The sequence below is a fragment of the Salmo trutta genome, chromosome 8 (genome assembly GCF_901001165.1).
Source record: "Salmo trutta chromosome 8, fSalTru1.1, whole genome shotgun sequence".
Classification (NCBI taxonomy): domain Eukaryota; kingdom Metazoa; phylum Chordata; class Actinopteri; order Salmoniformes; family Salmonidae; genus Salmo; species Salmo trutta.
The window spans coordinates 19,161,753-19,174,725 of NC_042964.1; the positions used below are offsets into that span (position 1 = coordinate 19,161,753).

Below are 12,973 nucleotides of genomic sequence, written 5' to 3' on the forward strand. Positions count from 1 at the left end.
TGGGTTAGGAGGAGGGGTGTATCTTTTCCCTCCATCTTAGGTTCCTCTCTTTATACTGACTGACGGGGTCTCAGTGTGTGTGTGTGTGTGTGTGTGTGTGTGTGTGTGTGTGTGTGTGTGTGACAGGGACTCAGGATATAGGGTTCATTCGTATCTCCTGTCTTCTTATAGACACTGTATAGGCTGTCTGTCTCTCTCCATGCACACCATGCAGGTGTCCAATCACTCACACACATCTCTTTCCCTTCTGTCCTTTTATTCTCCTCCCTCACCCTGTTCTCGCTCTCAATTACCCCTCTCCCTTTATTCTCTTCCTGCTCCCTCTCCTCCTCCTTCCCTCTTTTCTTCTCCATCCTCTCCTTCATCTCCCTCCTCTGTCCCTCCTGTCAGGTTGTGGGGGGGGGGGGGGAGTAGTAGACCCTCTGTCTGGAGCCAGCTGTAACCTTACACCCCGACAGAGAGAAAGAGAGAGAGAGAACGACAGATCAGGAAGATGGAGGGATGAGGGGGAGAAAGGGCGGAGACTGGGCGTAACTTGATATTTAGTGATTATACATTCATCATATTTTCACAGACATTGGATATATTAATGCACACACACACACACACACACACACACATACTGTACGTCCATACACACAGTCAGTCTCTTTCTCCTAGCAATGATGTAATCCCAAGGCAACATCGCCTTGGCGATTGTCCCCACGGAAACGGTGTGGTTTGAACTGTAGCTGATTGCATTGTCTAGGCAACTGGGAAACAAATTGCCAGCCCCGTGCCCCAAGGCAGCGATAGACAGACGGGCGGAGAGAAAAAAGAGAGCGAGGGGGGAGAGAGATAAAGAGAGAGGGAAGAAGGGGAGTGAGAGGAGGAGGAGAGAGACAAAATGAAGGCTTTATAGGCGCTTTGATCATTGATATTCAGTGATACTAAAGCTGTGATCAGCTCCGAAAACAGCTTTCGATTGAAGATTCTGTCATGATTCCTTTGTTGCTGTCGCAGACACCAGCTTCTTCTGCTGCCTTAGATGTTCGTTGTGGTTTGGCGATTTGTCACAGGCCAGGAACGAAGCTCTGTGGTTTTGTGCTGTAAATCCTGTCATACGGTTTAGACTTCCTCTTGAGGTTATAGGCTTCATAGATTATATACAGGAATAGATGACATTGAATATATAGAGAGTACATGTCCACAAGCACATGTACACGCTCGCATGCTTTGCGTTCTGAAATGGACAATAGTCTCCCGGGAACCCTGTTGGAGCCTATTGCCCCTGGGCCTGGTGATCCCCTTTCGGCCTGGGGTTTTCCTAGGCACCGCGGCCCCCCGCGTGTGTCCTGGCCCTGGGCCAGAGCAGCCAGGGCCCTGCCTGTACCAGACTCCCTCCCTGGAGGACGGGAGGAGTAGAGGAACCCCCAGCTGGCAGGGTGGGAGGGACAAGCTCTCCTTCCCTTCTCTCACTGATGTTCTCTCACTTTCTCCTTCCCTTCTCTTAATGTCCCTCCATCATTCTCCCTTTCTCTCCTTTCATGCACATGTTCTATTTCTTTCTCTCTCTTTCTCTCTTCAATTTCAATTCAGGGCTTTATTGGCATGGGAAATATATGTTTGCATTGCCAAAGCAAGTGAAATAGATAATATACAAAAGTGAAATAAACAATCAGAAATGAACACTCAACATTACACTCACAGAAGTTCCAATAGAATAAAGACATTACAAATGTTATATTATGTCTATATACAGTGTTGTAATGATGTGCAAATAGTTCAATTACAGAAGGGAAAATAAATAAACGTAAATATAGGTTGTATTGACAATGGTGTTTGTTCTTCACTGGTTGCCCTTTTCTTGTGGCAACAGGTCACACATCTTGCTGCTGTGATGCACAATGTGGTATCTCACCCAGTAGATATGGGAGTTTATCAAAATCGGGTTTGTTTTCTAATTCTTTGTGGATCTGTGTAATCTGAGGTAAATATGTGTCTCTACTATGGTCGTACATTTGGCAGGAGGTTATGAAGTGCAGCTCAGTTTCTCCTTATTTTGTGGGGAGTGTGCACATAGCCTGTCTTCCCTTGAGAGCCAGGTCTGCCTACGGCGGCCTTTCTCAATAGCAAGGCTATGCTCACTGAGTCTGTACATAGTCAAAGCTTTCCTTAAGATTGGGGCAGTCACAGTGGTCAGGTATTCTGTATTCTCTGTTTAGGGCCAAATAACATTTCTCTCTCTCACAGATACTTTCCCACACTTCTTCGATTTTCTTCTCTAACTGTTACCAGCACTTTGATATTTGTCCTGTATGACTTTCCTCAAACTTCAACAACGCCCCCAACACACACACACACTCTCTCTCTCTCCCCCATATTAACCTGCGTGTGGCACTGCCTGCCTCATTCTGTCGCTGTGTGTGGGCCCCACATCAAACCCCAGCAGCTAACTACTCTGAGGCTAATAAAGGCTAACATTAGCAGCGTTAGTGCACTGAGCTCCATCCACACCTCTCCCGCAAGCCACCCAGGCTACCACCCACCCACAGCGAGGGGAGGCCAGCCCCAGAGGGAGGCCCCTGTGGTGGGCTAGGGCGTCACCCCAGCCCCTGGGTGGGTTCCTGGAGATTGGACGTGTGGCCTCTCTCTCTCTCTCTCTCTCTCTCTCTCCATGGTGTTGTCATTGCGACTATGCCTTCCACGACCCTAATGATGCTCAGACACACGCGAACACACACACACACACACACACACACACACTTCGTGTATACCCCTCACACACTTCACACAGATCATGCAAAATATATTCACACACACTAGCTAACACTCCCACTCTCACACACACTCACGCACAAGTAATTAGACACACATTCACATTAACATAGAGACAACATTAGTATGTTTTCACCTTAAAGGGGCAATCTGGGATTCCAACAACACGGCCGGTGACCCCGCCCTTTTTCTGTTGGTAAACAGCTGAAGGGTGGGGCTGGAGAAATGTAACCACTCTTGAATTCAAAGCAAAGACGCAACCATGACTACGTCCAGTCAGCGATAATCCACATGAATGTTTAACTCTTGGTAATACTCACCTTCAGTCACCCAGATATTTATCTCTGCTCTCTCAGACAGACAGTGGTAGTCAGACCTGCTCAGTTTACATTCCAGTGTGTGTGTGTGTGTGTGTGTGTGTGTGTGTGTGTGTGTGTGTGTGTGTGTGTGTGTTAGACCCTATGAACTGATATGACGCCCAGGAGCCAGACTCACCCCCCCTCCTCACCCAATCTTAACCCCCAAACCCCACAATGCATTTAGACTGTCCTCTCAGTTTACTGACACACCGTAAACACACACACAAACATAGCTTATATAGACCCTACACATCTCCATAACGACTTGGTTCGTCCTATCTTAATCCAGTCCATAACCATTAGAAGGTATAAAGGAAGTCTGATCTTGGATCAGGTCGTCCTATCTTAATCCAGTCCATAACCATTAGAAGGTATAAAGGAAGTCTGATCTTGGATCAGGTCGTCCTATCTTAATCCAGTCCATAACCATTAGAAGGTATAAAGGAAGTCTGATCTTGGATCAGGTCGTCCTATCTTAATCCAGTCCATAACCATTAGAAGGTATAAAGGAAGTCTGATCTTGGATCAGCTTTGAGAGGAGACAAAAGAGATTCACTAGAGAGAGCAGAAAAACAGGGACTCTCTCACTTTCCGTATCAAGGGCATGTTGACCATGAACTCAAGCAGACAGATTGGGAGGTGTGTCTGTGTGTGTGTAGAGAGAGAGAAAGCGTGGAGGGTTAATCTTTCTAATTCTACACAGCGTTTGAAGTCAAAGTTTGGAGCCGACAGAGGAAAAACTTCAAACGTACTTCTACCCCCTCCCTCCCTCCTCTCCTCTTCCTCTGTCGCTCCCTCCCTCCTCTTCCTCTGCCGCTCCCTCCCTCCTCTTCCTCTGTTGCTCCCTCCCTTGTTCTCTTCCTTTCTCTCTGATCTTGTGAGAGGAGCACAGAAGTGTCCTGTAGATGACACCCGGTGTGAGATTAGGCATGCTGACGCCCCTCATACATGCACACACACACACACACACAGCTTCTCGCTCCCCATCCCATTATTAGGTTGAAAAGACAGTAGAAGTGTGTGTGTGTGTGTGTGTGTCCAGTATGACCATCTCAGTTGACACAGGGCTATTTTTACTACTGCCATCTAGCTTTCTGTCTGAACTCTGTAGAGTGACTCGCTCTCACTATGGGCCAACAATGTGGGTGTGCACACACACACACACACTAACACACACTCACGAATGACTGTCAGTGATACACGTGCCTACATGAACGAACTCACACACACTCAACCACCGCTCTCAGGATGTGTGTGTTGCTTCTGAGCCGTTGCTGTGTGTTTGTCGTTTCTAGGGCCTTTTTTCTCGTTGGGTGTGTGTGGGGTGTGTGTGTGTGTGTGTATGAGAGTGTGTTCACGTGCTGCGGAGGCTGAACAGCTGCATGTGGTTTGTGTTTGTGTATCTGACAGCGGCTGGCCTCTCTCCTCCTCCTCCCCCTCGATCTCTCCTCCTCTCCACTTCCCCTCTCTATCCTACCTCCCCCTCTTCTCTGCCTCTCTCATTCAATCTTTTCCTCCCCTCTACCGACTTTCATTTTCTCTCTCTCTTCCTTTTTCTCCCCCTCTCCTCTCCTCCGTTGGCCCCTCTGTCTCTCCCCTGCTGCCCTGTCTGGACCTCCACATCCGCCAGCTATCAAAGCACTGACCAGATGACACACACACAATGCCACATTCACCACACATACTACTGATTCTGTATCTTGGTTTTAAGAGAAGCCAGATGCTAAATAACTAAGGCAGATGCACGTGCCTGTTTTCCCCCCGCCTTGGAAGTGTGTGTGTGTGCGTGCGTGCGTGCGTGTGTGCGTGCATGCGTTTTCTATCTTCTCTCTGTTTTTGCTTTAGTTAGTGTCATGGTTACGGAGAGAAGGAGTGTTTTATCTAAACCTCCAGCCTCTCTCTCCTCGCTGACTCAGCTGATCCTCAGCATTGAATAGGGTCTGTGTTGCAGATTGTTCAACGGGGTCTGTGTTGCAGATCGTTTAATAGGGTCTGTGTTGCAGATCGTTTAATAGGGTCTGTGTTGCAGATCGTTTAATAGGGTCTGTGTTGCAGATCGTTTAATAGGGTCTGTGTTAGAGGTCGACCGATTAATCGGAATGGCCGATTAATTAGGGCCGATTTCAAGGTTTCATAACAATCGGTATTTTTGGCCACTGATTTACCGATTATTTTATCAGATTAACAATACATTCTTATTTTCAATGACGGCCTAGGAACCTGGGTTAACTGCCTTGTTCAGGGGCAGAACAACAGATTTTTACCTTGTCACCTCGGGGATTCGTATTTGCAACCTTCCGGTTACTAGTCGAGGAGCCTGACTACCTGTTACGCGAGGGCAGCAAGAAGCCAAGGTAAGTTGCTAGCTAGCATTAAACTTATCTTATAAAAAACTATCAATCTTAACATAATCACTAGTTAACTACACATGGTTGATGATATTACTAGTTTATCTAATGTGTCCTGCGTTGCATATAATCGATGCGGTGCCTGTTAATTTCTCTTCGAATCACAGCCTACTTCGACAAACGGGTGTCACGTTTGTCGTAGGAAGGAGCGGACCAAAGTGCAGCGTGTGTATTGTTCCACATTTTATTTTCACTGTGAAACTATGCAAGGTATACAAATAAACTAAAGAACAAAAACAATAAACCGTGACGAAGAGGTGCAACATACACTAACTCAAAAACAATCTCCCACAAAACGAGGTGGGAAAAACAACTACTTAAGTATGATCTCCAATTAGAGACAACGATGACCAGCTGCTTCTAATTAGAGATCATCCCCCAAAAAACAGAAATACAAAAACTAGAACATAACATAGAAAATCTAAACTAGAAAAAAACCTGTCACGCCCTTACCTACTCTACCATAGAAAATAACAGCTTTCTATGGTCAGGCCGTGACAACGGGTGATGATTTAACAAGCGCATTCGCGAAAAAAAGCCCTGTCGTTGCACCAATGTACCTAACCATAAACATCAATGCCTTTCTTTAAAATCAATACACAAGTATATATTTTTAAACCTGCATATTTAGTTAATATTGCCTGCTAACATGAATTTCTTATCACTAGGGGAGTTGTGTCACTTCTCTTGCGTTCCGTGCAAGCAGTCAGGGTATATACAGCAGTTTGGGCCGCCTGGCTCGTTGCGAACTGTGAAGTCCATTTATTCCTAACAAAGGCCGTAATTAATTTGCCAGAATTGTACATAATTATGACATAACATTGAAGGTGTCACGTTCGTCGTAGTAAGTGGACCAAGGCGCAGCGGGTCGAGTGCTCATCTTAACTTTATTAGTGAACACTTAAATAAACAAAACAAGAAACGACCGAACTAGCAGTCTTGCAGGCTAAATACAGCAGTGCTAAGAACAACCTCCCACAATCCCCAAAACAAACATACTCCTAATTATAGGACCTTCAATCAGAGGCAACGATACACAGCTGCCTCCAATTCAAGGCCCCAATCCCGAATACCTAAACATAGAATTAAACAACCTAGAACAGACATAGAAAGATACAATATAGAACAATGACCAAAACCCCGGAATACATAAATCAAACACCCCTCTACATAAACACATACTCAAAACCATATAAAACAAATACCCCCTGCCACGTCCTGACCAAACTATAATAACAAATAACCCCTATTACTCGTCAGGACGTGACAGAAGGTTGTACAATGTAACAGGAATATTTAGACTTAGGGATGCCACCCGTTAGATAAAATACGGAACGGTTCTGTATTTCACTGAAATAATAAACGTTTCGTTTTCAAAATGATAGTTTCCGGATTCGACCATATTAATGACCAAAGGCTCGTATTTTTGTGTGTTATTATGTTATAATTAAGTCTATGATTTGATATTTGATAGAGCAATCTGACTGAGCGATGGTAGACAGCAGCAGGCTCGTAAGCATTCATTCAAACAGCACCTTTGTGCGTTTTGCCAGCAGCTCTTCACAATTCTTCAAGCATTGCGCTGTTTATGACTTCAAGCCTATCAACCCCCGAGATTAGGCTGGTGTAACCGATGTGAAATGGCTAGCTAGTTAGTGGGGTGCGTGCTAATAGCGTTTCAAACGTCACTCGCTCTGAGACTTGGAGTAGTTGTTCCCCTTGCTCTACATGGGTAACGCTGCTTCGAGGGTGGCTGTTGTCGATGTGTTCCTGGTTCGAGCCCAGGTAGGAGCGAGGAGAGGGACGGAAGCTATACTGTTACACTGGCAATACTAAAGTGCCTATAAGAACATCCAATAGTCAAAGGTATATGAAATACAAATCGTATAGAGAGAAATAGTCCTATAATTCCTATAATAACTACAACCTAAAACTTCTTACCTGGGAATATTGAAGACTCATGTTAAAAGGAACCACCAGCTTTCATATGTTCTCATGTTCTGAGCAAGGCACTTAAACGTTATCTTTTTTACATTGCACTTTTACTTTCTTCTCCAACACTTTGTTTTTGCATTATTTAAACCAAATTGAACATGTTTCATCATTTATTTGAGGCTAAATTGATAGTATTTATGTATTATATTAAGTTAAAATAAGTGTTCATTCAGTATTGTTGTAATTGTCATTATTACAAATAAATACATTTTAAAAAACCGGCCGATTAATCGGCATCGGCTTTTTTGGACCTCAAATAATCGGTATCGGCGTTGAAAAATCATAATCGGTCGACCTCTAGTCTGTGTTGCAGACCGTTCAACAGGGCCTGTGTTGCAGATCGTTTAATAGGGTCTGTGTTGCAGATCGTTCAACGGGGTCTGTGTTGCAGATCGTTCAACAGGGTCTGTGTTCCAGATCGTTTAATAGGGTCTGTGTTGCAGATCGTTCAACAGGGTCTGTGTTGCAGGTCGTTCAACAGGGTCTGTGTTGCAGATCGTTTAATAGGGTCTGTGTTGCAGATCGTTTAACAGGGTCTGTGTTGCAGATCGTTCAACAGGGTCTGTGTTGCAGATCGTTTAATAGGGTCTGTGTTGCAGATCGTTTAATAGGGTCTGTGTTGCAGATCGTTTAATAGGGTCTGTGTTGCAGATCGTTCAACAGGGTCTGTGTTGCAGATCGTTTAATAGGGTCTGTGTGTTTTCTAGCCACTAGTTCAGGGCCCACTGGAAGCCAACTGGTCTCAAACAGGGAAGGGTGTGTGCGTGCATTCGTATATGTGTATGAGCCCATGGTGTAGGATGTATAGGATGTGTAACCCGTACAAATGTTCAAGTATAAGCTGTTGGCACGCCAAGTCATTAGAGTAAATGTCCTGGCAGCACTGTACATTAAAGTCTTTTTGTGGCCATTTTATTTTCTATAGGAATGGATAGAGGTAGGCTTCTGGATGTGTGTGTGTGCTTGCGTGTGTGCGTGCCTGTGTGTGTGTGTGTGTGTGTGTGTGTGTATGGGGTGGTGGACCTTGTCTCTCATTGCTAGTTCCCAGCAGGTTAATGAATAAATAAAGGCGTGATGCCTCCCCTGTGAGCCTGTGTCTGCACACAGCAGACAGAGTGACACCACACACACATTCCCTCATCGCACTCTGGGTGCAGCTCATAGCCTCTCTGTATAATAGGAATGTTTATTAGCAGGTTGGAATAATGTCCCTTTCTCTCCCATTTAAAAAAATACTTCAGTTTACAATAGAACTCTGTATTAAAACTGTAGTATACTGTAGAATACTATACTACACACTGTAATATCCATTGATCATGTGTAGGACTTAGTATAGAATTTTGATGTATACTGTAGATACGACATTATTAGTATACTGATAATACTATATTATTATCCACACAAAAAACACTCATAAATACTACAGAAATGTCCGCAAATACACTACATTGTTTTAACTATAGTAAATACTACAGTATTTAATTTGGATATACCCTGCCCATTCCCCTCCTCCACATCCCATTTTGTGCCATCAAGTGAGAAACCTACATGCCAAGCATAGACTATATATTGTGTTCCCTACAGGTTATAGAAAAGACCAGAAGCTCTGAGCTATCCGTTCAGACCTCAGTCCGACCTACCTACCTACCTACCTACCTACCTACCTACCTACCTACCTACCTACCTACCTACAGGTTATGGAAAGTTTGCTCTTTTAGTATTTCTCCAGAAGGTTTCCTCAAAGAGAAATCCCCCCACTTCTATGTCAAAGATAATAAAACAAAGACACTATAGTAAATACTACAGTAATGTCCCTAGAACAGTGCAGTAAATACTACAGTAATGTCCCCAGAACACTATAGTAAATACTGCAGTAATGTCCCTAGAACACTGTAGTAAATACTACAGTAATGTCCCCAGAACACTATAGTAAATACTGCAGTAATGTCCCTAGAACACTTTAGTAAATACTAGTGATGCACCGATATGACATTTTTGCCCGATACCAATATCCGAAATTTTCCTTGCCCAAAAAAACCCGATACCGATAACCAATATTTACAATTTTTGCGGCCTTTTAAGCATTCTAGTACAGTTAAATAGTTAACACACACACACACATGGACGCAGCGGTCTAAGGCACTGCATCTCAGTGCAAGAGGAGGCACTACAGTCCCTGGTTCGAATCCAGGCTGTATCACATCCGGCCGTGATTGGGAGTCCCATAAGGTGGCGCACAATTGGCTCAGCGTCATCCGGGGTAGGCCGTCATTGTAAATAAGAATTTGTTCTTAACTGACTTGCCTAGTTAAATAAAGGTTACACACACCACACCACACTGACCAAAAAGTAATTTTGTTGGCATTTACGTGTCCCCATTACCAGTAAAACATCATCAAAACCTATTTATTTCACTTGCTGTGCTGTTTCCTTGTTCATTTGTTTCATTCTCAAGCAGGATTTCTATGGAACGCCGTTTGGGTCTTTGCATGTCAAATAACCTTCTTGACCAATCAGGACCTGAATATGACTGCACGTCACATAGTAATTTAACACTTTATACATTTTTTACGGAGTTATTACACATTGATTACACTATCACTTGTATTCCATATGTCACAACGATTCATCGATACGTATGCTATGATGCTGGTAAAGTTGTCTCGCGCACCTACAATGCTGGTCATAAAAAACATCTAGCTAGCTGATGGATGCAAACAATGTTCTTCCCCAAAAACATAGCAAAATGACAATCTGTTTCAGTAGCATTAGCTAGCTAGCTAACTATATAGCTAGGTGTCATCATCTAAAATAAGCCTAATTTATAAGACAGTTCTTATTTGATAAATGGTGGTCGGACCCTTCTATGTGAAGCTAGCCACAATAAGGATTAGACACAATAGTGGACTTTGCGGTTAGCCTTCAAAATAAAAGTATGGCATTGAAAGTGATGCAAATGAATACAAATAGTAGAATTATGCCATAATGTAATATATCATGCTAAATGAGGTTGGAATGTTGTTATATAAAATCAACAAAAGACAATAATTTGCTAATTTGACAAAAATCTGTTGAAGTCACACTGGATGTGTTTTGAATATAACCTTTCTGGTTATAACCTTTTTCGGCAAGACAGATCTTCCAAACGTGGGGGAGTGGCAATCTTTACCAAGGATCACCTTCAGTGCTCGGTTGTCTCCACCAAGTCTGTCCCCAAACAATTTGATTTGTTAGTTTTAAGCATTAAACTTTCAAATAGCTCTTTGTTGACTGTTGCTGGGTGCTATCGTCCTCCATCAGCACCGGCCTGTACCCTACCTGCCCTAAGCTCACTCCTGGCCCCTTACACTAAGTCTGAATTTGTCCTGCTAGGTGACCTAAACTGGGACAAGGTTAAACCACCTGGCCAAGTCCTAAAGCAATGGGACTCCCTAAATCGTTCTCAGATTATTACCAATCCCACAAGGTATGACTCCAAACACCCAGAAAAGGCTACTCTCCTCGATGTTATCCTCACAAAAAGTCCTGATAGATATCAGTCTGGTGTTTTCTGTAATGGCCTTAGTGATCACTGTTTTACAGTTTGTGTTCATAATGGCTGCTCAGTGAAACGTCCTGATTTGTCATAGACGCTTGCTAAAACACTTTAATGAGCAAACCTTCCTTCATGAACTGGCCTCTGTAAAATGGTATAGAATCAGCTTGATCCCCTCTGTCGAAGACGCTTGGACCTTCTTTTTTTATATTTTCAGTGGTATTGTTAACAAACACACCCCCATAAAGAAAATGAGAATTAAAAACAGGTTCAGCCCCTGGTTTGACTGTGATCTGGCAGAATTACTCCACCTCAAGAATTGCATTTGGCGAAAGGCTGGGCACACGCATATTCGCTCTTGTTCAGGCAAATGAGAAATAAGTGCACTCAGACTATCCGGAAGGCCAAAGTAGGTTACTTTAAGGAGCAGTTCTCTCTCTGTCAAGAAGTTCTGGAAAACGGTTAAAGACCTGGAGAATAAACCCTCCTCCTCACAGCTGCCAATGTCCCTTAATGTTGAGGATGTGGTTGTTACTGACAAGAAGCACATGGCTGAGCTCTTTAATCACCACTTCATTAAGTCAGGATTCCTATTTGACTCAGCCATGCCTCCTTGCCTGTCCAACATTTCCTCATTTCCCACCCCTTCTAATGCGACTATCCCCGATGCTTCTCCATCTTTTTCCCCTGCCCCGCTACAAAGTTTCTCCCTGAAGGCAGTCACTGAGTCTGAGGTGCTAAAGGAGCTCCTGAAACTTGACCTAAAAAAAACATCTGGGTCAGATGGTTTAGACCCTTTCTTCTTTAAGGTTGCGGCCCCTATCATCGCCAAGCCTATCTCCGACCTTTTTAACCTGTCTCTCCTCTCTGGTGAGGTTCCCATTGCTTGGAAGGCAGCCACGGTTCGTCCTTTATTTAAAGGGGGAGATCAAGCTGATCCTAACTGTTATAGACCTATTTCTATTTTGCCCTGTTTAAGTGTTGGAAAAACTTGTCAAAATTCAACTGACTGGCTTTCTTGATGTCTTTAGTATTCTCTCTGGTATGCAATCTGGTTTCCGCTCAGGTTATAGACGTGTCACTGCAACCTTAAAGGTCCTCAATGAGGTCACCATTGCCCTTGATTCCAAGCAATGTTGTCCTGCTATTTTTATTTACTTGGCGAAAGCTTTTGATACGGTAGACCATTCCATTCTTGTGGGCCGGCTAAGGAGTATTGGTGTCTCTGAGGGGTCCTTGGCCTGGTTTGCTAACTACGTCTTTCAAAGAGTGAACTGTATAAAGTCAGAAAATCTGCTGTCTCAGCCACTGCCTGTCACCAAGGGAGTACCCCAAGGCTCAATCCTAGGCCCCACGCTCTTCTCAATTTACATCAACAACATAGCTCTGGCAGTAGGAAGCTCTCCCATCCATTTATATGCAGATGATACAGTCTTATACTCAGCTGGCCTCTCCCCGGAATTTGTGTTAAATGCTCTACAACAAAGCTTTCTTAGTGTCCAACAAGCTTTCTCTACCATTAACCTTGTTCTGAACACCTCCAAAACAAAGGTCATGTGGTTTGGTAAGAAGAATGCCCCTCTCCCCATAGGTGTGATTACTACCTCTGAGGGTTTAGAGCTTAAGGTAGCCATCTCATAGAAGTACTTGGGAGTATGGCTAGACGGTACATTGTCCTTCTCTCAGCACATATCAAAGCTGCAGGCTAAAGTTAAATCTAGACTTGGTTTCCTCTATCGTAATCACTCCTCTTTCACCCCAGCTACCAATCTAACCCTGTTTCAGATGACCATCCAACCCTTGCTAGATTATGGAGACATCATTTATAGATCAGCAGGTAAGGGTGCTCTCGAGCGGCTAGATGTTCTTTACCATTCGGCCATCAGATTTGCTACCAGTGCTCCTTGTAGGACACATCA

The 12,973-nt window shown here is 43.9% G+C and overlaps 1 protein-coding gene and 1 non-coding gene across 2 annotated transcripts in view; both read left to right on the top strand.

The window, feature by feature from the left end:
- The window catches only part of LOC115199243 (uncharacterized), an 84,617-nt gene that overhangs the window by 47,268 nt on the left and 24,376 nt on the right, over nt 1-12,973 (top strand). The gene's annotated exons all lie outside the window — the stretch shown is intronic.
- Nucleotides 9,220-9,274, top strand: LOC115199265 (U7 small nuclear RNA). The gene has a single exon (XR_003879359.1). It is a non-coding gene; the product is annotated as a U7 small nuclear RNA (small nuclear RNA).